The sequence below is a fragment of the Callithrix jacchus genome, chromosome 8 (assembly GCF_049354715.1).
Source record: "Callithrix jacchus isolate 240 chromosome 8, calJac240_pri, whole genome shotgun sequence".
Classification (NCBI taxonomy): Eukaryota; Metazoa; Chordata; class Mammalia; order Primates; family Cebidae; genus Callithrix; species Callithrix jacchus.
In genome coordinates, this window is record NC_133509.1 from 82,338,463 (window position 1) to 82,363,843 (window position 25,381).

Here is a 25,381-nt window from a genome sequence, read left to right on the forward strand (position 1 = left end):
CATTATGGTATTTATTTATCATTAACCAGGTGGCTTTTTAAAATGTAAAATTTGGAACACTCCATGCATATACAAGCTAAGGTGGAAGGCAGGGCGACAGAATAGAAAGGCTTAACTAAACTTGACTTTCACTATGACTTTTGACAATGTCATTTAATCTGAGATTTGTTTCTTCATATTTAATAGCTTCTTGGGATTGTTATAAGGATTAAATGTGTATTTTAATATTTTGATAATATTAAATGCACACTAAGTCCTTCTTGCATTTGAAATAAGACACAAACATTGTATATAAAAGCAAGTCAATGATTCCTTTTAATTGTGTTTCAGAGTGCAAAACTATGTAATTTTTTATTTAAAATATATATCATGGTCACTATAACATTCACTAAATGACTATATTTATATAAAGGATATGTAAAGATGAATATACATTATATGTTTAATGTAAAACTATGTGTCTAGTAGTAAAGAAACAGAAATTTCATGTCAGAAATATAAAAAAAGATTAATTCTTGTGAACTTGCTAACGCGGCCCCAAATATCATCTTTCTGTGATGAACCTGAAAGTCCCTTACAAAGGTTAAGTTTTTAATAATAGTTGCTTTTATGAAAGAGATTATAATATAGCTAAGATTATTAATTTAATATAAAAGGACACTGAATAGCAGATGAGAAGCAAATGTGGCATGAGTGTGCAATGATTTTCAAATGGATAGAATTCATTATTTTATATCTGAGTCAGTATTCTCCTTGATGACAGAGCCACACCCCCACAGGTCATTTAGAAATGTACTGGAGGCATCTCTTTGATTGTTAAAATATTAGGGAAGGCTGCTGCATTAATAGATGAAGACCGAGAATATCAGACATCCTATACACCATGGAGCTGTTGTGCAAACCAAACAAAATTTGACCATGCTGCACAAATTTTGAAGGTCCTTCATTGCCATTTAAAATTATCTGAGCCTAGAAACTAACTCCATTATACATATAAACAAAATATTTTCAGTGGTTATAATACACACTGAAATTTCCTAGAATTCATCTATAAATCAAGGGAACATTTTACACTGTCTGGCTCAAATTTTGCCAAATGTTGTTCTATATTTAGGAAAATGATATTACAATGGCTAAGTTGCCTATGATATTTGAGTTACCAATGTAACATACCTGTGTATGTTGGCATTTATAACATTATATTTATGGAAATTTAAAATATAGGTATACATTTTAAAATCTTTATTTTAAAATGTCAAATACAAAGAAAATGTATCAAGTATATTTAGCTGACTATTTACCATTGTTTTATACCTTACCTAATAATTAAACAATTTCTCATATGATTAGTCTTCCAACATTTTTGAGACAGGCTCTCACTGTGTCACCCAGACTGGAATCCACTGGCATGATCGTGGCTCAGTGCAGCCTCCACCTCCTGGACTCAAGCCGCTTGTCACCTCAGCCTCCTAAGTAGCTGCACTGCAGCTGCAGACCACCACACCCAACTACATTTCTTTTATTTTTTGTGGAGAGGACATTTCACCAGGCTGATCTTGCACTCCCGGCCTCAACTGATCCTCCCAACTAAGCCTCTTATAGTTGTAGGATTATAAATATGAACCACCACAGAGCAACACATGAAACAATAAAACTACAAGATTGATTGTGAATTTTTCTAAGGAGAACACTGATAAAGTTATCAAGTATATAATATCATGTTTCTGAAATTTATAAGAAAAGTTTGAAAACTGTGTTACTGTCACCAAACTGTTTTAAATTATTCCCTAATCAGAGAAATAAAGGTCTCATTACTTCTTAGGGAAAAGCACAATGCATTATAAAACATATAAAGCCAAAATATTAGTGAATATTAATATTCCCAGCTGTATGAAACATTTTATATCAGAAAGAAATTCAAATTTTAAAAATTTGTATTTCACTAAGCAATGATATTATAAGAAGGCTTGATGAAATTGTGAAAAATGTCAAAGATCATAACACTTGTTGTATGAAAATGTTTAATTAACTTCAGCCAAGCACATTTTCATATAACAGATTAAAATATCCTCTATGAAAATGAATCAATGATGCTTAAAAATAAGTAAGGTTCATACAGATTAAAAAACATGAAAAATCACTGCTCAACGAAATAAGAGAGGTCACAAGCATGTGGAGAAACATTCCATGCTTGTGGATAGGAAGAGTCAATTTTGTGAAAACAGCCATACTTCCCAAAGTAATTTATAGATTCAAGGCTATCCTCATCAAGGTACCAAAGACCTTCTTCACAGAACTGGAAAAAACTACCTTAAACTTTATATGGAACCAAAAGAGAGCCCACATAGCCAAGTCAATTCTAAGCAAAAAGAACACAGCAGAAGGCATCACACTACAGGACTTCAAACTATACTACAAGGCTACAGTAATCACAACAGCATGGTACTGGTACCAAAACAGAGATATAGACCAATGGAACAGAACAGAGGCCTCAGAGGCAACACAACATATCTACAACCAACTGATCTTTGACAAATCTGACAAAAACAAGCAATGGGGAAAGGATTCCCTGTTTAATAAATGGTGTTGGGAAAACTGGCTAGCTATGTGCAGAAAGCAGAAACTGGACCCCTTCCTGACACCTTACACTAAAATTAACTCTAGATGGATTAAAGACTTAAACATAAGACCTAACACCATAAAAAACCCTAGAAGAAAATCTAGGCAAAACCATTCAAAACACAGGAGTAGGCAAGGACTTCATGACCAAAACACCAAAAGCATTGGCAACAAAAGCCAAAATAGACAAATGGGACCTAATCACACTCCACAGCTTCTGCATGGCAAAAGAAACAGTCATTAGAGTGAATCAGCAACCAACAGAATGGGAAAACGTTTTTGCAGTTTACCCATCTGACCAAGGGCTGATATCCAGAATTTACAAAGAACTAAAACAGATTTACAAGAAAACAAACAAGCCCATTCAAAAGTGGGCAACGGATATGAACAGACACTTTACAAAAGAAGACATACATGAGGCCAACAAACATGAAAAAATGCTCATCATCACTGGTCATTAGAGAAATGCAAATCAAAACTACAGTGAGATACCATCGTACACCAGTTATAATGGCGATCATTAAAAAATCTGGAGATAACAGATGCTGGAGAGGATGTGGAGAAATAGGAACACTTTCACACTGCTGGTGGGAATGTAAATTAGTTCAACCATTGTGGAAGACAGTGTGGTGATTCCTTAAGGACCTAGAAATAGAAATTCCATTTGACCCAGCAATCCCATTACTGGGTATATATCCAGAGGATTGTAAATCGTTCTACTATAAGGATATATGCACACGAATGTTCATTGCTGCACTGTTTACAATAGCAAAGACCTGGAACCAACTCAAATGCCTATCGATGATAGACTGGACAGGGAAAATGTGGCACATATACATCATGGAATATTATTCAGCCATCAAAAACGATGAGTTTGTGTCCTTTGTAGGGACATGGATGAACCTGGAGACCATCATTCTAGCAAACTGACACAAGAACAGAAAATCAAACACTGCATGTTCTCACTCATAGGTGGGTGTTGAACAATGAGAACACAGGGACACAGGGAGGACAGTCTCACACATTGGTGTCTGTTGGGGAGAAGTAGGAGAGGGACAGTGGGGGGTGGGGAGTTGGGGAGGGATAAACATGGGGAGAAATGTCAGATATAGGTGATGGGGAGGAAGGCAGCAAACCACATTGCCATGTATGTACCTATGCAATAATCTTGCATGTTCTTCACATGTACCCCAAAACCTAAAACACAATAAAATATATATTAAAAAAACACAAAAAAATGTTACTTTCAAATGTTCTCAGAATAGACATAAAGAGATTGTCAATTTGCAAATCCCTTAAAAATATCTCATGGAAAAACATATTCACTTTCAAATCCCACTGCTTGGATATCAGCAATGATGGTTCCATAAAGTGGATTTAGAGTCAACTTCCATAGCTCTAAGTGCTTTAGTAATTCACTGCATTATTAAGTGACAATATGCAAGCATTAGGAATGTTAAAGAAATACTTCAAAATCAATGAGTGTTGCATTCAGCGTGTATAATTCCATTCTCAGCCACTATGAAGAAATATATGAGCCTGGGTAATTTATAAAGAAAAGAGATTTAATTGATTCCCAGTTCTGGGGTGGCCTGAAGAAACTTAGAATCATAATGGAAAGGGAAGCAAACATGTCCTTCTTCACATGATGGCAGCAAGAAGAGTGGAACAAAGGGAGGGAAAAGCCCCTTATAAAACCATCAGATCTCATGATAACTCACTCACCATCATGAGAACAGCATGGAGGTAACCACCCCCATGATTCAACTGCATTAGTTTGAAATTGGAATTAAGATGGATTTTAATGTATATTTAGTTTTTTATTCTGTGAAATTATTAAAAATTTTTTGATTCATTAAATGAAAAATTAAGCCCCATAATTAAAATATCACAAAATGATATGATATATCTCTCAGATATCTTTATATATTTGTATAGTTAAATGTTATCCTTTGTAAGCTGCTAGAAAATAAGATCAATCTTATAGTAACTAAAATTGTCATAACATATTTAAGTAAACATATATTACTTAAAAGTAGATTGAGCATCAAACATGTTTACAGCTTTTATTTTTGCAGAATTTAGATAAGTGCAAATAGATTTCTTTGCTTTGAATGGCTGCTAATATGAGATAATGATTACTTTTTAAAATTTTTGGTTTAATTTACAAAACTGGACTGGGTAATTAATTCATTTGAAACAGGAAGAACATCGTTAGCCAAAATTTTCTGAAAAATTTAATTGAGCTGAAAATCAATGTTTTCAGAAACCAGAGTACACTTTAATCAATCTAATTATGCAAGGTGTTGGATGATATTAAGACTTACATACATTTCTTTGGAAGTAAGAAAATTAAATTGCTCTAGAATTTCCAAGAACATATTTGGTTGAAAGGCTGCCAGGATTACAGTTGAATTCTGGCAAAAGTAACATTATTGATGGGTCTGTGTAGCAGAGGAAAGATGAGATTCCTTTAACACACTTTAAGCAACTTCAATAGAACACATTAAATTCAGAATTATCACTGAAATTCATAAATAAAGATTGTTTTAAAATCGTATATATATGTGCACACACATGTATGCAATTTAACTTTTTGTAACATGCATAAATCTAGGTTGCAGAAATCACATATTGAAATGATGTATCTCAGTTATAAAAATCACATATTGAAACAAATTGGAGAGATAATTTATTATTAATCAATTTTATCCTGCTACTATGCTCAGAGGTCTAGCACTCACTTTGTCAAGAGTAACACTGTGTTATGGAATTACAAATGTAAGTCACATTTATCATTTGAAATGTTTTAGTAGCCACATTACAAAAAGTAAAATGAATCAGGAAACAGTAATTTTGATTATAGATTATATTTAACACAGTGCATCTCCTAATTGTAATCCAAACCTGTAATTAATCAATGTAAACATTACTAAGATAGTGTACACTTTCTTAGTTTTTTATATAAATCTAATTTAACTAAAATTAAATAACATTAAAAATTCCATTTTCAGTAGTACTGACCACATTTAAATGCTCCATAACCACACCAGGCTAGTAGTTATCATGTCAGACAATACTGAGCTGTATTGTTATTTACTACCATTATTACGTATCTTACTAACAACTATTAATTAGCCTAATACGGTTTTTATTTTAGTATCTGGACACAACTCTCTATTTCCAACACTTGTTACATTAAACTCCTTCTCTTATTTTCAAACTCACCTTAAGGTGAAGGAGAACCGGGGCCCGGAGCCAGGCGGGGGTTTGCTGGAGCTGAGGCTAGGGCACGCGGGCCCTTACCTCCACCTTCTGACCTCTCCCGTCAGGCGACCATGCGGAATGGGCAAGCAGCCAGCTCCCAGCCCGCAGGGCCCCCGCCCCCGCCTGTGCTGGCTCACGTGACGCTGCCGCCACCTCCGCCCTTGACGACGGACTTCACGTTGCGGCCGCTGGGAGGCAGCCTGGGCGTTGGCATCAGTGCTGGTAGAGGTTCAGAACGGAACCCCGGTACTGCAACCTCCAGTACCTCAGGGGCCGCCGAGGTCCGTGCCTGCGGCTGCCTGCCCAACCCAGACACATTCGAGGAGTACCACCAGAAGTACAAGGAACTGTTTCCCATTCAGATGGTAGCCCTCAGCACAATCCGGGAATCCAACTACCACTTCTGGGTCACGTATTTGAGGACAAAGCAGCTGAGTCCCACAGAGGCGTTCCCTGTGCTGGTGGGTGACATGGACAACAGCGGCAGCCTCAATGCTCAGGGCATTCACTAGCTGGGCCCTGGCGTCAGGTCCAAGATGGCCATCCAGACTCAGCAGTCGAAGTTTGTGAACTTGCAGGTGGACGGGAAGTACTGGGACTCTGACTTCACAGCGGTCGTCACGCTGGGAACCCAGATGTCCTTGTGGGTTCAGGAATTCTCGTAACCTTCTACCTACCTCCAGAGCATCACGCCTTGACTGGCTCTGAGCAGAGAGCTGGTCTACCACCCGCAGCCTGGGGAGGAGGGCACCGTCATGTCTCTAGCTGGAAAATACACATTGAACATTTGGTTGGCAACGGTAATGTTGGGCCAGGAGGGCATGCACAGGACATACTACCACAAAGCCAGTGACCAGCTGCAGGTGCGTGTGGAGTTTGGAGGCCAGCACAAGGATGCAGGACACCAGTGTCTCGTTCAGGTACCAGCTGGACCTGCCCAAGGCCAACCTCCTCTTCAAAGGCTCTGTGGACAGCAACTGGATCGTGGGTGCCACCCTGGGGAAGAAGCTCCCGCCCCTGCTCCTGACACTGGCCCTCCAGGCCTTCCTGAATCACTGCAAGAACAAGTTCCAGTGCAGGTTTGGCCTCACCAACCGCTGTGAGTTAGAATTTTGTGGTTCACCTATAAAGGCATTTAATAATCAGAATATTTAATTCTGGCCCCCACCTTCCATGCCCTTCCTCCTTCAGATTCCACCTCCACCTCCCCTCACTTCCCTCTCTCCTGGGGAGTCGGGGGCAGAGGGGACAGCAGAAAGGAGGGTCCCTCCCACCCCAGCAACTGAGGAGAGGATTCTAGAACTGAATGGCTCTTTGGGATTCTGAGTACTCAGGGCAGCGTGCCCAGGGGGTCTGGGGTCCTGGGAGGGATTCCGGGATTGAAGAGCACGCAGGATCTGACCACCAGGGGCAGAGGCAGTCAGATAACCTCAGGGAGGAGTGTCCTTGCTTCCCCATCCCCTAAAGGGTATGGGTCTGCCCCAGGGGTCAGCAAGAGGAGCTTCCCCATTCCCGGTCAGTCCGTCCTGCCCCTGTCCACCTTCCCATCTACTCCTCGGTATAAATTATGTTTATAAGTTATGGAAGAACTGGGACATTTTACAGAAAAATAAAACCGACAAAAAATATATGTGGAAAAAAAAAAAAGGTGAAGGAATGTAGTGACTTCATAAGGTCTTTTATAATAACTAATTATTTTGCAATAAGTTATGTTTGTTTCCTTTCAGTTATATGTTATGAGTCTTCTGAATCAATATTTGTTTTTGCATCAATAATGTGTGATTTTGAATAATTCTAATGAGTGGTTTTAGATGATATTTATATAAATGTGATTTTAACCAGTGCAATAGACTGTGTTCCCCCAAAATTCGCATGATGAAATCTCATCCCAATGAGATGGTATTTGGAGGTAGAGCTTTTGAGAGGTAATTAGGTCATGAGAGGGGAGCCCTTAGGAATGGAACTGGTTCCTTCATAAGAAGAGACCAGAAATCTGGCTAGCTCTGTTCCCACTGTGGAAATATATAATAGGTACACAGTTTGCAACCAAGGAAAGGGCACTCATCAGAACCTAACCATGCCCTGATCTTAGACTTCCAGCATCCAGAACTGTCAGAAATGAATTTCTCTTGTTTATAACCCATCCAGTCTATGGTATTTTGCTATAGCAGGCTGAACTGATAGAGATGTACAATGAAGGAAATTTTAGAAAATATTAGAGGATGTAAGACCACTGATCTACATGAATATAGTAATAGTTTTCTACTATCTGCAGCAGAAAGAACAAGCCGTGTTCTCTGATTGATTTCTAGACTTGTTAAACCGCTACATCAGCTCAACTCTGAGCACAGCAAAACCTTACTGGCTATCATACTGACATTCTTTTTTCAATGATTCCATCTCTTCCAACTCTTATCATCATTTCTGTCAATCTCATATTTTCGTTAAGCACCTTAGACATATGTGGCTTCAAATTAAGTGTTCTAAAATTTGAAGTGAGAAAAACAGAAAAAGCATAAGAAAATGACCAATGATAATATTGACAATAAAAAATATGACATATGCTCAGTACTTACCATGTTTTAATTACTATCTTAAGGGCTTAATTGTTTAATATATATTAGTTGACATATCTCCAGACACTCTCTGAAGCATGTACAGTTGTTTCTAAAGCTGATATTGGCTTAGTTCAGATCAGTACTAAGTAACTCAGTTGAGAATCTCACCTAGATCTGTAGTTCTGTGAACTTTTGATCCTAAGAATTATGATGTATTTTTTTACAAAGAAATACAAACTGTGAAATATAAATGTGATTTTAACAGATGGATTGATGCTTCACACTAACACACCTGCATAGAGTGTAGGGGAAGTTTATTACACTCGCATATCGTGTAGGTTTGACTTTAGCCCTTTTGTTTAAATCTAATAAACTGTTACTGGCAGTCTTCAAATGAACAACACAGATGCATTTATGTAACGGTGCCCCATGACCAAAAGATTATGTGGTGTTTCACTGTCTATCCTGTTCTACAATATTAGGTTTGTGCTAGCCGTACAGCTGTTGCTAAATAGAGACTCCCCAGAACTGTCTGAGTTAATATTCACTCCAATCATTCTGCTGCCCTGTGGAGTATTAGAGCATGACAGGGCTGTAGTCACATTTCAGAGGCAAAGGACTTCACTGTTCTTAGATCACACACACCTAATATGCTACTCCTACATAACTTGCTCTTTTTCCTCCTTTGCTATGACTCTCCTCTGGCTATATGCAGTCGTTTGCCTATCAGGTTTTATGACTTTCTCATATATTTGAAAGTTCAATTAATTTTATGTATTTTTAAACTTTAGATCACTTATGTCATCTTGCGATAAAGAGGAGTAAGGACTTTAGCAGTATTTATTTCCTTAAAATATGTTTTCTGTACATTAGGGGACACTCATGTTTTTGAGGGAACCAATGTCAATAGGCTGATTTTTTTGTCTTCATTTTAAAGGTGAAGCATTATATTCTGTGAAGTCTTTTTCTAGGAACTTCTTAATGGAAACTTTACTCATTACCTTGGAAATTTTACCTATTATCACCTTGACATGTGTAGAATATTGGCTTTTAGGAAATTGGCTAAAATAGCTGGTTTATTTTTATTTTTTTTAGGCAGAGTCTCACTCTGTCACCCAGGCAGGAGTGCAGTGGCACAATCTCAGCTCACTGCAACCTCTGCCTCCGGGGTTCAGGTGACTTTCGTGCCTCAGTCTCTGGAGTAGCTATGATTACAGGCACATACACACCACCACTCTGGGCTAATTTTTGTTTTTTAGCAGAGATGGGGTTTCACCCTGTTGATCAAGCTGGTCTCAAACTCTTGACCTCAAGTGATCTGCCAGCCTTGGCCTCCCAAAGTGCTGGGATTACAGGAATGATCCACTGTGCCTGGTCATATAGCTGGTTTTAAAATGGTGAGGGAACATAATGTGATCAATTCTGAAATGTTTACATATTTGTATTGTATTGATTAAACTTATTACGAGCATATATTAATAGTTACCAAATAAATTTTGTTTATAAGTATTTTCAACAAGAAACTTTACCTTTGTCTTCTTATCTGTAAAAGATGAGTAATTATTAAAAAAGAATTTCTTGCTGGGCGTGGTGGCTCATGCCTGTAATTCCAGCACTTTGGGAGGGCGAGGAGGGCAAATCACCTAAGATCGGGAGTTCGAGACCAGCCTGACCAATGTGGAGAAACCCCCTCTCTACTAAAAATACAAAATCAGCCCGATGGTGGCACATACCTTTAATACCAGATACTTGACAGGCTGAGGCAGAAGAATCACTTGAACCCAGGAGGTGGAAGTTGCGGTGAGCTGAGATTGCGCCATTGCACTCCAGCATGGGCAGCAAGAGCAAAACTCTGTCTCCAAAAAAAAAAAAGAAAACGAAAGAATTTCTGAACATTGTAATAGGGACTAAATGAGATCATCTATGAAATTTAGTTTATACATGGGATTTATACATATTTATATTTTATAAATATTTTTCAAAATCGATGTAATTATGAGTTCTACCTAAAGAATATTTTTAGTAAAATTTATTCAAGCAAACATTGAATTTCTTCGAAAGAGCTACTTCTATTAGTTTAGATTTCTCCATCTATGAATATGCTTTCAACTAGCTTTAAAACGAACAAGAAAAAGAAATATTCTACAAAAGGAAGGAAGATTTTTTTCAAGGTTAAAAACATGTATTGCTAGATGTGTGCTAAAATGTTTATATTTTATTTCAATTATAAAAACTATCATTTTCTAATTATTTCTTCTATAATAGTTTAACATCTTTCAAGCACATCTTGCCTAAAATATGTTATGTTAGTTTGGCTAAGCTAGATGAATCATAACAATTTATTATACATAGGAATAAAAGTATATAATTAAAATATTAATAAGTATCAGTCACCTATTGCTAGAGTAATGCTGTGTAATAAGTCATTCTAAAAATCAGTGGTTTAAAATAGTAATAATTTTCATACTCATAGTCATGGGGTGACTGCATTGTGGCTAGCTGTGGATGTACTATAACATCTAGGCTTGCAGCTGTAGACTACAGATTGGATTCAGGTATGCTCCTTGTGATGCTCAATCTTCTGAGTCAAGCAATCACCCAGTACATGTTTCCATCTCCATGCATATTATTCTGTGATCCAGGCAGAAGGTTAGTGGCTTACTGGGATCATGTTCTTCTCATGATGACTCACCAGGGTTGAAGAAGGCAAGGTGAACTCTACAAATGCATTTTGAAACTCTGCTTAAGTAACTTACACTGACTTCTCATTGGCCAGAGAAATTCCATGCTCAAGTTCCGTATCAAGAGGAGGACAAGCATACCTTGCCATTAATAAGGCTATGCTATGGCAATGGTTGTGATTATTTCAGAGACAAATGAAGAGTTGGAAAGTCCATCATTAAAGTTAAATGGTTTGTTCAATGAGATGTATGCAGTAAGATTCAATCAAAAGGCAAGTAATTTTGTTCTCACTTCAGCACTTGGGCTTTTCATAAACCTCTTCTATCCCTGGGTGAAATATCATGCATATTCCCTATGTTTTGGCCTATCTGACATAATAAAATAGGCAACTCAAACTTTAATATAGTTCAAACTGCATATTAAACACCTCCAAGAGTTCTTGGCAAACTGAGCCCAGGAGAAAGGTGAGGGTGAATGGATACTATGTTTAGGGAGAATGTGACAACTGTTGGCATTTGCTGCATAGATTGTGTTAGTGTTCTGTGCCTTCAGATGTTATTATTTAATATAAAAGGTGAACAAACTGGGAAACTTTCTTATAAACCAATGCAGTTATTCACTGTTCTTTTAATGTCATTTATCACTCATACATAATTTAATGCATGTAATGAAAAAAGATTCATTGTAGCAGAGGATACTATAGAAGTGGCTTCCCAACTTGTCAGGCAGTCTCCTGATCTAGGTTAGAGCAACAGTTGAAGATCAAACTCTATGGGGTGGCTTTTGGTGCACTCCTACCAGCTCCTACTCTATTCTTTTTCTTCAGCCCCTTCAGAAATGCTTTAAGCTACTTACTACCCTGAAATAAATCCCTAAATTCCTTTCTTTTTTTTTGTTACAGAACACAGACTGTTAGAGTAAATATTATGTAGAGATTTGGAAGGCCAGAAAAATCTCAAGAAAAGACAAGGCCTAGATTGCTAAACTGACCTGGTAGAGTTTGAAAGTAATAAATATCTTTCTAGATCAATCCTAGAATGAAATATCAGAGACCAAAACAATCCCCCAGCACATAGTCTATAGTTGTGAAAGACATACTTATATTTTTATGTATAGAATAAAATGCTTATCATGTAGCATGTAACACAAGACTGTGTTAGGCTATTTTCCACTTACTTAGCAGTCTTGCAGAAAAAATAAAATGGTTAGATTAGAGCTTAAAGTTCTTCCTCAATGAATTGCCAAAGGATGAGAGATCTACGTTGCCTCTAAGTAGAACCTATCTCTTGAAAGAACAATGCTATCATACAAAAAATCAGGAAAATAATCTGATTCTTTGGGTTGCCAAATTACAAAAGAAGTTGAATACATTGCTTTTGAAAATACCTTATTTAAATTTAGGACATCCATTGGAAAAGAGTGGGACTTTAAGAATTGATATGTGGTACATTGCTGTAACCAGATATTTCTTGGTAGCTGAAATTCTACTCAGCTTAAGTGTCCATTTAAGATGTGGCTTATTTGTTTTATTGAATTTATTTATTATTTTAACTGGGTTGCAGAATTTCTTAATATACTCTAGATTTTGAATTTAATGATTGGTAATTTTTATGACCTGTCAAAGAAAATTATACTACCAAGGTCATAAAGATTTCTCTATGTTTACTTATACAAGTCTTATATTTAAAGGCGACTTATATTATTGGTCCTTTATGATGGTTTAGCAATTATAAATAATAAACAATTCCATTAAAATAAATTTTATTTCAACTAGTGTTAAAAGTTATACTTTTGCCTTTCTTAGGTTCATTTATCTTTGCGTATCTTCTTTCATTCCTTTAATATCAAGCTTTCTTTTTCTGCCGCTGTCCTCTTTCAAAGTGATCTGGTTGTTACATAATGCTGGATCTTGTTTTTACAAATTCTTAGGGTTTCTCTTCTGGTAAGTGAGTTTAACTCATTTACATTTATTTTGATCAGTGAATAGTTACAATTTTCTTCTGTATATATGAAAATTTTATGTTTGACTTTTTATGCTTCACTTAATATCTCATTTATAAAGGTTATTTAAAACATTTTTTTGTATTACTTTCTTGATGTAATAAAAATTTCCTTCCTGTTGCAATGCCTGGCGTATATTCATTTCCTGATTGTTCCCTTAGTGCTCCAACCTCCAAAGTAATTATTTTGGTATTGTTTTATTTAGGTATGTACTCCTTTGAATATTTTTGTTTATTGCATATTTAGATAATAGTATAATTCAGTAAGTTATTTACTCACACTTACACACAATTTATGAATTAACATCCCCTTAGATTTATCACCATGCTTATTTGGTTATTTTCTCCATTTATAATTTCAAGTAGATTCTTTTGTTGTAAAACTTTTGAGACATTTTTGTGTGACTAAAAATATTTTTATATTATCTGTTTATTTAAAACTAATTTGGTAGTGTGAAAATTTGGCATTTATTTATTAATTTTTCTTTAATAACTTGAAAATGATGTAACACTGTTTTCTTGCCTGCAGTGTCAGTGATTCCTCATGTCAATAGACTGCTTACTCATTTAGGGCAGATTCATTCTTTCTGTAGAAGCTTTGGGAAATATCATGGTATTTTAGATACTCTTGCTTGACTTTCACTATAATTTATAATTTATATAGATGTATGTGTACATATTGATAAATATTTTTGAATTGTTTTTATCTTGTATATATAAAAGATATGAAAATTGAATTTTTAATCTATATATAAAATATAAAAACTATATGTAAAACTATATAAAAACTTTATATATAAAGGGTCAGGAGGAGAGAGACAATTTATATAAGGCAATGGCTCATGTGGTTGTGGGATTATGAGATTACATGGGCTGGCAAGTCAAAAATCTGTAAGGCAGTCCAATATACTGAAAATAGGTAGCAGTCTTGAGGCAAAATTTCTTCTTCTATGAGAAACCTCAAGTTTTCCTCTGAAAGCTTTCAACTGTTTGGATGATCCTCACCCGCATTATTGATGATAATCTTCTTCACTTAATGTCAGCTGATGTAGATCTTAACAACATGTACAAAATACTTTCACAGCAATACCTAGTAGGTTGGTGTTTGATTAAATAACTGGTTATGATAACCTAGCCACATTCATACATAAAATTAACTATCACAGCTACCTTTCCAGTTTTAAGGCGGCATTGATCTACCTAGTAAATAGGGAAGAGAAAAGATCCTCCAAGCATTTCCCATGTAGGATGTCCAGTGAACTTATCTGAACTGCCCATTTTCACACACATGGAGAAACAGTGACTTACTTCTTTGTCCAAAGTTCATGATTTTACATTTTGTTCTTTGATCCATCAATGTCTTTTTATTTATAATATATATCTAGGACCTCCTTGAAGGCAGGAGCTAAATGCTCTTATGAGTTTTCCATAATATCCGAAAATAGAAGACTTCAAGAAAGTTTGAGTACAAAGAATACATTAAACTTTCTTTAAATTTATCTGGAATAGAAAAGCATGCCACATATATACTGTCAATGACACTTTGCTTTAAGGAAATAATGGAGAAATAGTGAACTATTAGGAGACTCTTTTGTTAAAATTTTTGTTGCAGAAATTTCTTCATTTACAGTTACCATTTTTTTGTACAAATATAAGTGGACATACAGAAGATATTTTTGGGGAGATATCTTTCCGTAGTTAAAAACTTAAAATCACCTATTTGCTAATTGATGCTCTGAATTCTAGAAGAGCTTCCCAAATAATGTCAAAGCACCAACAAAGGGACTAATGTTGACAGTAAAATCTACTTATAGATTGTAGTGATCTATATCTTTTCATGAGATAAATTTCCAATTCTATTTGGAGGCCATGCTGAGTTTTCTGAAAGAGTCCTCTAAAAATATTTTAGACAACTACATAAAATTACAGTTATTCAGTAAGCTGATATAGTGGCTAGACCTTTGGAAACTCTAAAGTCCTCAAACATTAATGTTTATATATGACTTGTCTGTTGAATACAGGCACTTCTGAAAGAGATAGTCTATATTAAACTGTACTTTATAATATAATTCTCTATTATTGTATTTTTTGATGATCGTTCACATGGGAACTCTATCTGAAGCTGGAAGAGATCTTCAAGGCAAATTTAGTTTCTCAAATAAAAATTCAAACCTCACCACGATTATATGATTTCTAGAGATCTCTATCAAGTTAGAAGGTTCAGTTAATGCAATATGTACTATGGAATCCAAATTTCCCAAATATTCATATACCAAAATTTGTGGCAAAATGACAGCATGTAATTTGTTTATTTCAAATTGTTCAATATTAGGTAATGTTTTTCTACAAAACAAAATAATGTCAATGAATTCAAGTTCAGATGATAATGGTATAATTCTTCAAATAATTAGTCATTTTGTTCTTTTTTAACAAAAGGAAACAAACTTGTGTAGTGCTTTTCATGACTTTTCCTCTTTTATTAAAACAAAATTTGAGGCACGGTTTGAAAACTACCAAAAATGTGAAGATTAACACCAATCACATAATTCAGATAGTATGATGATTCAGATATTATTATCATTAATATTTTGGTATATATCTTTGTTGGTTTCCTTGTTATAAATGTATAATGCCTATATCTATATCTTTCTATATTTAACCATCTCTAATATCTAAGTAAATATTTTTATATAATAAAATATCTATATAAAATGTATAATTTTTATAATACCTATTTTACTTATCCTATTCCAAGCTTTTCCTATAACATCTTCTTCAATAACATAATTTTAATGAGTATATCTTGTGAATATATCATAATGATTTATTTGCATTAAGTATTTCATTCTGTTTTGTTTCATAATGATAAAATCCTATAATGATTAGGTCTGCTCTGATATGATGTGTATAGATTTAGTATTTAGGCCAATCTGAGTACTTTCTCTATTATTTTATGTACTTGTCTTTTTAATATTCCTGGCATTTCTTCCCTTTGACTATATTTATAAAACCTTTTCCTATTTTATTCTCTAATTATTTGTAAGATATTCTATTAGTGGCTAGTATTATGCTATTTTAATTTTAATTTTTTTCTTTTAACTTCTATTTTAGGTTCAAGGGATACATGTGCATGTTTGTTACATGCTAAATTGTGTGTAGCAGGAGTATGGTGTACTGGTAATTTTGTCATACAGGTAATCAGCATAATACCCAACAGGTAGTTTTTTAAATCTTCACCTTCCTGTTACCTTTTACTCTCAGTTAGGCCTCAGTGATGACTGTGTCTTTGGGATGTTTGTTTTATATAGTATTTAACAGGGTTTTCTGAATTTCCTGAATTATATGTTTACCTCTCTATGAGGTTTCTCGGACAATATCCTCAAAGATGTTTTCCGAGTTGTTTGCTTTGTCTCCCTCTCTTTCAGGGATGCCAATGAGTTATTCAGTTGATCTTTACATAATTCCACATTTCTTGGTGGTTTTATTCATTTTTTAAAATTCCTTTTTCTTTTTGTCTAAGTTAATTCAGAAATCTCGTCTTTTTTTTTTTGAAATTTTACAAAGTAGTATATAACTTTATTATAAAGATACTTGTGGGGTTTTGCAATCTTTTTTTTTAATTTATTTTTGTTTTAAATTTTTTATTGCATTTTAGGTTTTGGGGTACATGTGCAGAACATGCAAGACAGTTGCATAGGTACACACATGGCAGTGTGTTTTGCTTCCTTTTTCCCCTTCACCCACAAAATCTGGTCTTTTAATCTAGGATTCTTTCCTCAGCTTAGTCTATTCTACTGTTAATTCTTCCAATCATATTATGAAATTGTTGTAGTGAGTTTTTCAGCTCTATCAGCTCAGATTAGGCCTTTCTTAAAATGGCGATTTTGTCTTTCATCTCTTGAATTGTTTTCCTGGATTCCATAGATCCTTTCAATGGGTTACAACTTTCTCCTGAATCTTAGTGCCCTTCATTGTCATCCAGATTCTAAATTCTATGTCTGTCATTTCAGCCCTTTTCTTCTATTTAAGTACCATTGCTGGGGAGCTAGTGTGATTGTCTGAATGTAAGAAGACACTCTGCCTTTTAGAGTTACCAGCATTATGTGGTGGTTCTTTCTTATCTGTGTGGGCTGATGTTTCTTTAGTTGCATCATTTGAGTTTAGTCATTTGACTTCAGTTTTGAGATGTTTTCAGAGGACCAAGCCTTTGTGCAGGGTCTGTATTTGTGATGTAATTCTTGTCCTTGACTTTACACAGGGGTGGGATATGTTAGCAAAGTATTTATGTGTTGAAATTTGGGCTGTGGTCTTGTAGAGGGTGCTTAAGTGTAATGGCTGGTAGGTAGACTCTTGCTCAGCTGTGCAGCTCCTCTATTTCCTCGCATTTGCAGCTGTGCTCTCTTTCAGTGCTCTGGTAGTGTGGGCTCCTCTCCCACTCAAGTGTTCACCACAGATTTTGATTTGGCACTGGGCTGTATACCACAGCTGTGGGGTGAGCTAAGGCTTTTTATTTCCTCCCCAGCTTTGGGGAAGAGGGGAAGAAATCATGGCAGTGGCAATGGCAGAGGGCCTTTCACTTGTCTCTTGGGGCTCCACTCCAGAGAAATGCAGAGCCACTGACTGACAGGGGGAACAATCGGCACAAGGTACAGAGGCTGCTTTGTGGGTCCAAGCCAGCGGGCCCTGCCTGATGATGAACAAGCTGTGTGGGAGGCTCACAAGGAAGATAGACTGGCCTCTTCTGCATAGGGCAGGTATGGGTTGCTGTAGGTGTGAGTAAAGCTCTCAGGCTCTGTTCCTTCCCCTGTCCAAGGGCTGCAAGGGCAGTACCAATTCAGTAGTAGTGGCAGAGGCCCTTTCAGTTGCTTCGCAGAGCTCCACCCTGAGAAAGACAGAGGTGCTACCAATGGGAATGTTCAGCCAGGGATGGGGCTGCTGCACTGCAGCCAGAGCCAGGGCCCTGCCTGGTGAAGAATAGGAGATGGGCAAACACAGGGAAGAGAGACTGGGATCCTTTTTCTATTGTGTCTGTGGTGTACTGGAGGTGCCAGCTGAGAGGCCAGGCCCTTTGTTTCTTTCCAAGCCTGAGAACAGTAATGGTGTTATTATTACTAAAAAAGGGGTACCAATCCACATCCCAGGAGAGGGTTCTTGGCTCTCAAACAAAAAAGAATTTGAGGTGAGTCCATAAAGTGAAAGCAAGTTTATTAGAGAAGTAAAGAATGGCCTCTTTACTTTTTCACTTCTCTAATGGCTTCTTTACTTCTCTAATGGCTACTTTACAATGAATGGCTGTTCCATAGGCAGAGCAGGCTGAGGGCTGCTGGTTGCCCCTTTTCATGGTTATTATATACTAAAAAGGGGGTGGATTATTTAAGACTTCTCTTTTTAGACCATATAGGGTAACTTCTTGATGTTGCCATGGCATTTGTGAACAGTCAGAGCACTGGTGGGAGTGTAGCAGCGAGGATGACCAGAGGCCACTCAGATCATCATCTTGGTTTTGGTGGGTATTATCTGGCTTATTTACTACAACCTGTTTTATCAGCAAGATCTTTGTGTTCTGTATCTTGTGCGACCTTCTATCTCATCCTGTGTCTTCAAATGTCTTAACTCTCTGGAATGCAGCCTAGTAGGTCTCAGCCTCATTTTACCCAGCCTCTATTCAAGATTAATTTGATCTGATTCAAATGCCTCTGACATTTCCCTACTCCCTTTTATAAGAGAACCCTTAATCCTAACTGTTGCAGAGCGTTGAAGATTCATCTTCTGTAACTTCTTCAGGATGAATAGAGGTGATGGTATTCCTGCTTAACTATTAGTGTCTCTTGTGTTCAGGTGGAGAGGAACTTAATTAGAAAGCATCAGTATGATGAGGGCCTTTCATAGCTCTGAGTTCCAACAAAAGGTAATATCTGGAAGACTAATAGTATTTAAGAGAATATTTAGTAAGCTTATCCTGCATTCTTACACAAAGAGTATAATAGCAATATAGTCTACAACTGTAAAACAAAATTAGTAAAATTATCTCAAGTTAACTAAATTAGAAGGCTGTCCATGAACTGGGCAACTGGTGAAACCAAGCTGATATGGGGTTGCTAGCTGATTCCAGTACATGCTCAGAATTAGAATATTGATCCAATTGTGTCTAATGACTAAACAGTTACAAATATATTATATTATTAAATATATTTTAAAATATTTAAATTATTAAATATAATATATTAAACAGTTACAAATAGTAATTATATTACTATTATTATAATAAAATGGGAACAAATAGTAATTATATTACTATTATTATAATAAAATGGGAACAAATTTTCTATAAACATTAAAATTTGGGGCCATTTAAAAAATTTACATAGGTAAATTTGAAACAGTAGGTAAAATTGTAACAAATTTGCATAGGTAAATAAGAAGTAACACTGTGCTTTTACAAATTTTTTTTTAAACTCCCACATACTGCCCTTCTGAGAAATATAAACTTGACTGGTTGTCAAGAATGTGCTTACTTATTAACTATTATCTATATTTTATCTATATATTAATCTATAATATATAGATATATTTGTATATATTAAAATATATGTTTTTAATCTATATATTAATCTATAATAAATATTATTTTTAATCTATATGTAGAGGTGAGGTACCAGTTCTACAGAAAGACAGAAGGTCTGAATGAAATCTTCCAGACTGTTGTGGAATATTTCATGCTGCTCTACTCTCAATGCCGGAGGGTGAGGGTCAGCATCTATTAGTATATAGCCCCTCCTATAGCACAGTTTTTCCTTTTTCTATGGGGAGCTCTTCACTTTTGGGTAAATTCCATACTTCTCCTTTTTAACAATTATTCATTTGCTTTAGCCTGTTCCTTATTCCTAAAAGTTTGCTCTTTTTTGATTTTCTTTTTCAGATTTTCACTTTCATTTTAGATAAACGGGCCACACATGCAGATTTATTATATGAGAATATTACATGATGCTGAGGTTTGGGGTATGGATCCTATCACCAGATGGTGAGCACAGTACCTGATAGGTGGTTTTTCAATATAGTCCCCCTCCCGTCCTCCACCCTCTAGTAGTCTGCAGTGTCTGTTTCTGTATTTATGTCCATGTACGCTTAGTGTTTAGCTTTCACTTACAAGTGATAATATATGGTATTTGGTTTTCTGTTTCTATGTTAATTCACTGAGGATTATGGACTCAAGATCCATCCACATTGTTGTAAAGAACATATTTTATCCTTTTCTTTGGCTGTATAGTATTCCATGGTGTATATTTATCACATTTTCTTTATCCAATCTACTATTGATGGGCACCTGGGTTGATCCAATCTTATTGCTATTGTGAATAGTGGAGTGATGAATATACAAGTGCATGTGTCTTTTTGGTAGAGTGATTTATTTTCATTTGGGTATATGCCCAATAATGAGATTGCAGGGTACAATAGTAACTCTGTTTTAATTTCTTTGAGAAATCTCCAAAAGTTTGGTTCCCAAGCACAATGCTTTCCACAGTGGCTGTAGTATTTTACATTGTCACCAGCAGTTTATATCATTTTCTTTTCTCTGCAGCCTCACCAGCATCTGTCATCTTTTGACTATTTAATGGTTTCTCATGGTGGTTTTGGTTACATTTCTCTGATCATTAGTGATGTTAAGCATTTTTTTATGTTTGTTGGCCACATGCATGTCTTCTCTTGAGAAATATTTGTTCATGTCCTTTGCCCATTTTTAAATGGGGGTGTGTGTGTTTTTTGATTTGTTTAAGTTTCCTATAGATTTTGGATGTCAGATTTTGTTGGATACATAGTTTGAGAATATCTTTTCCCATTCTGTAGCTTCTCTGTCTGCTCTGTTGATAGTTTCTTTTGTTGTGCAGCAGCTCTTTAGTTTAATTAGATTCCACTTGTCTATTTTTGTTTTCATTGCAATTGCTTTTGTGGACTTTGTTGAAAATCCTTTGCCAAGGCTGGTGTCAAGAAGAGTATTTCCCAGATTGTCTTTAGGATTTTTATAATTTGAGGTCTGACCTTTAAATTTTTAATACATCATGAGATAATCTTTGTATGTGGTGAAAAGTAGGAGTCCTAGCCAGTTATCTCAGCAGCACTTCTTGAATAGGAAGTTCTTTTCCCATTGCTTTTGTTAGCCTTGTCAAATATCAGATGTTTTTTGTTGTGGAGCTTTATTTCTGAGTTTTCTATTCTTTTCCTTGGGTCTATGTGTCTGTTTTTATGCCTATTCTCACCATTCCTTTTCAAAATAGTACTAGAAATCATAGCCAGAGCAATCAGGCAAGAGAAATAAATAAAAGGCATCCAAATAGGAAAAAAAGAGGAAAATCTATTACTCTTTGCTGATAATATGATTCTATACCTAGAAAATCCTATAGATTGTGCTAAAAGGCTCCTACATCTGTTAAATAGCTTTAGTAAAATTTCAAGATACAAAATCAATATACAAACATAAGTAGCATTTCTGTACACCAACATTTAGGCTGAGAGTGAAATCAAGAACATAATCCCATTTACAAGAGCCATAAAGAAAATGAAATACCTAGGAAATTCACCTAACTAAGGAGGAGAAAGATATCTATGAGGAGAATTACAAAACACTGCTAAAAGAAATCAGGGACAACACAAACAAATGGAAAAACATTTGGTGGAGCCAAGATGGCCAAACAGAGGCAGCTCTGTTCTGCAGCTCCCACCAAAAGGACAAAAACTGTGAGTGTACTCTGCATCTTCAACTGAGGTACCAAATTTCTCTTATTGGGACTGACTAGGTGGGTTGGTGTGACCCACTGAGAGTGAACAAAAACAGGGTGGAGCAAGACCCCATCTGAGAACTGCAGGTGGCAAAGGGAACTCTCTCTTCCAGCCAAGGGAGTTGGTGAGGAATTGTGCTTCCCCTCCCTGAAAACCAGGCTTTTCCCAGGGATCCTTTCAACCTGTGGATTAGGAGGTCCTCCCCTGAGCACGCTACCAGAGCCTTGGTTCCCAAGCACAAAGCTGTGTAGAATCACAGTGGCTACTCAGGTGGGCTGCTCATATTCGTGGCTGCTTTGAGCAGGCAGTGAGACACGGAAGTATTTGCATACTCTGGCTGTGGGAATTCCCGTGAGGGAGGAGACCCATCTACTCTTGTGAGAAGGGGGCTGAAGATGGGGAGACAAGCAGCCACACTCTCAAACTCCGCAAGCTAAAACCCGCTGGCTTCGCATCAACACCGGCCAGCCCAGATGGCTAGAAACTGCCTAAGAAGAACAAATTCCCTGGGGGAAAGGGTGACCACCATCACCATGGCTCCAGTGGCTGCTTTCCCTTGCCACTGGTGCCAGCAAGATGGGGTGGGACCCATTTCACTCCTCACTGGGTACGGCCTTTCTGTGGGAATCTTGGCATCCCTAGCCAGGGGTTTATGGATAGAATACTGATAAGTTTATGGATAGAATACTGAGGAGCCCCTAGGAGGAGGGCTGGCTGCAGTATCCTGGATCAGTGATCTTAGTCTTTTCTGTTTGCTGGCTCTGGAGAGTAAGGGCAGCCAAGGAGAGGGGGATTCCCCTCAGGGCAGCACACCTACACCACCAAGAGGCAGATCGACTGCTTATTAAAGTAGGTTTCTTAACCCACTCCTCCTCACTGAGACCTCCCAACAGGAGTCTCCAGACACCTCATACAAGAATATTCCAGCCGGCATCAGGCCATGGCCCTCTGGGAAACAGCTCCCAGAGAAAGGAGCAGGCTTCCATGTTTGCTGGTCTGCAGCCTCCACTGGTGATGTCTCCAGGGATGGGAGAGACCCAGGTAAACCACAGCAGCACTACAGAAGAGGGCCATGACTTCCAAAAGAAAAAAAAAAACAGTAAGCAATAGTATCAATGAAAAAGACACCACAAAAACCCCATCCAAAAATCAGCAGCCTCAAAGATCAAAGGTAGATAAATCCATGAAGATGAGAAAGAATCAATATAAAAATGCTGAAAACTCAAAAAACCAGAGTGCCTCTTCCCTTTCAAAAGGTTCAACAAGTCTCTAGCAAGGGCACAGATCTGGGCTGTGGCTGAGATGTAAGAATTGACAGAAGTAGGCTTCAGAAGATGGGTGACAACGAACTTTGCCAAGCTGAAGGATTATGTTCTAAGAAACATGATAAAACAATACAGAAGCTGTTCACCAGAATAACTAGTTTGGAGAGGAACATAAATGATTGGATGGAGCTAAAAAACACAACGTGAGAACTTCAAAATGCAAACACAAGTACCAACAGCCAAATAGACCAAGTGGAAGAAAGGATATCAGAGCTTGAAGACCATCTTACTGAAATAAGGCCAATAAGTTTAGAGAATAAAGAATTAAAATGAATTAACAAAAGACTGTAGGGGTACCTGAAAGAGACAGGGAGAACAGAACCAAGCTGGAAAACATGCTTCAGGATATCATCCAAGAGAACTTCCGCAACCTAGCAAAACAGGCCAATGTTCAAATTCAGGAAATTCAGAGAACTACAGTAAAATACTCCATGAGAAGAAAAACCCCAAGACATGTTATCATCAGATACTCCAAGGTTGAAATGAAGGAAATAATGTTAAGGGCAGCTAGAGATAAGGGGCAGGTCACCTATAAAGGGAAGAACACCAGACTAATAGCAGAAGCAGCAGAAAACCTACAGGCCAGAAGAGATTTCAATGTTCTTTAAGAATTTCCAACCTAGAATTTCATATCTGACCCAACTAAACTTCTTAGGTAAAAAAGAAATAATTAAGATAAGCAAATGCTGAGGGATTCATAACCACCAGGCCTATCTTGCAAGAGCTCATGAAGGAAGCATTAAATATGGAAAGGAAAAAGTCATTACCAGCCACCACAAAAAACTCCCTGAAATACACAGACCAGTGGCACTGTGAAGCAAAAACATAAACATGTCTGCAAAATAACCACCTATCATCACAATGTCAGAATCAAATTTACACATAACAATATTAACCATCAACGTAAATGGGCTACTATGCCCCAGTTACGTTTGCCCCAATTATAATTAAACAGTAATCGTAAGTGCCCAATTACAACTATAATAACCTAGTTGCTAGCTGGATAAAGAGGCAGAATCCATGGGTGTGCTGTATTCAACCATCTGATCTTCAACAACTCTGACAAAAATAAGCAATGAGGAAAGGATTCCCTACTTAATATATGGTGCTGGGATAACTAGCTATCCATATGCAGAAAATTAAAACTGGACCCCTTCCTCACAACTTATACAAAAATTAACTGAACATGGATTAAAGACTTAAATGTAAAACCCAGAATTATAAAAAAAATCTAGAAGAAAATCTAAGTAATATCATTCAGGACATTGTCATGGACAAATATTCATGATGAAATCACCAAAAGCAACTGCAACAAAAGCAAAAATTGACCAATGAGATCTAGTTAATTAGACCAATGGTATCTAATTAACTAAAGAGCTTCTGCACAGCAAAAGACAGTATCATCAGAGTGAACAGGGTAACTACAGAATAAGAGAAAATGTTTGCAATCTATGAATCTGACAAAGGTCTAATATCCAGAACCTGCAAGAATCTCAAACAAATTAACAAGAAATAAAACAACTCCATTAAAAAGTGGGCAAAGGACATGAACAAACACTTCTCAAATGAATACATTCATGCAGCCAACAAACATATTTTGAAAAGCTCCACATCACTAATCACTACAGAAATGCAAATAAAAACCACAGTGAGGTACTACTCACGCCAGTCAGAACAGTCATTATTAAAAAGTTAAGAAAACAGTTCCTGGCAAGGTTGCGGAGGAATAGAAATGCTTTTAAACTGTTGGTAGTAATTTAAATTGGTTCAACCATTGTAGAAGATGGTGTGGCTGTTCCTCATAAATCTAGAAACAGAAATCGCATTTGACCCAGCAATCCCATTGCTGGTTATATACCCAAAGTAATATAAATCATTCTATTACAAAAATACATGCATGCATGCATGCATAGGTTCATTGCAGCACTGTTCACAATAGCAAAGACATGGAATCAACCCAAATGAACATCAACAATAGACTAGTTAAAGAAAATGTGGAACATATACAGCATGAGATACTACTATGCATTCATAAAAAGTAATGAGATCATGTACTTTGCAGGAACATGGATGAAACTGGAAGCTGTTATCCTCAGCAAACTAATGCAGGAACAGAAAACCAGACACTGCTTGTTCTCACTTATAAGTGGGAGCT

At 36.6% G+C, this 25,381-nt stretch overlaps 1 pseudogene across 1 annotated transcript in view; it reads left to right on the forward strand.

Annotated features, from left to right (window-relative positions):
* The first annotated feature begins 5,852 nt into the window (after window positions 1-5,852).
* Window positions 5,853-25,381, forward strand: part of LOC100404310 (mitochondrial import receptor subunit TOM40 homolog) — a 112,125-nt pseudogene continuing 92,596 nt past the window's right edge. Inside the window, exon 1 of the transcript XR_004729883.3 lies at window positions 5,853-6,985. The product of XR_004729883.3 is annotated as a mitochondrial import receptor subunit TOM40 homolog (transcript). The remainder of the gene's footprint in view (window positions 6,986-25,381) is intronic.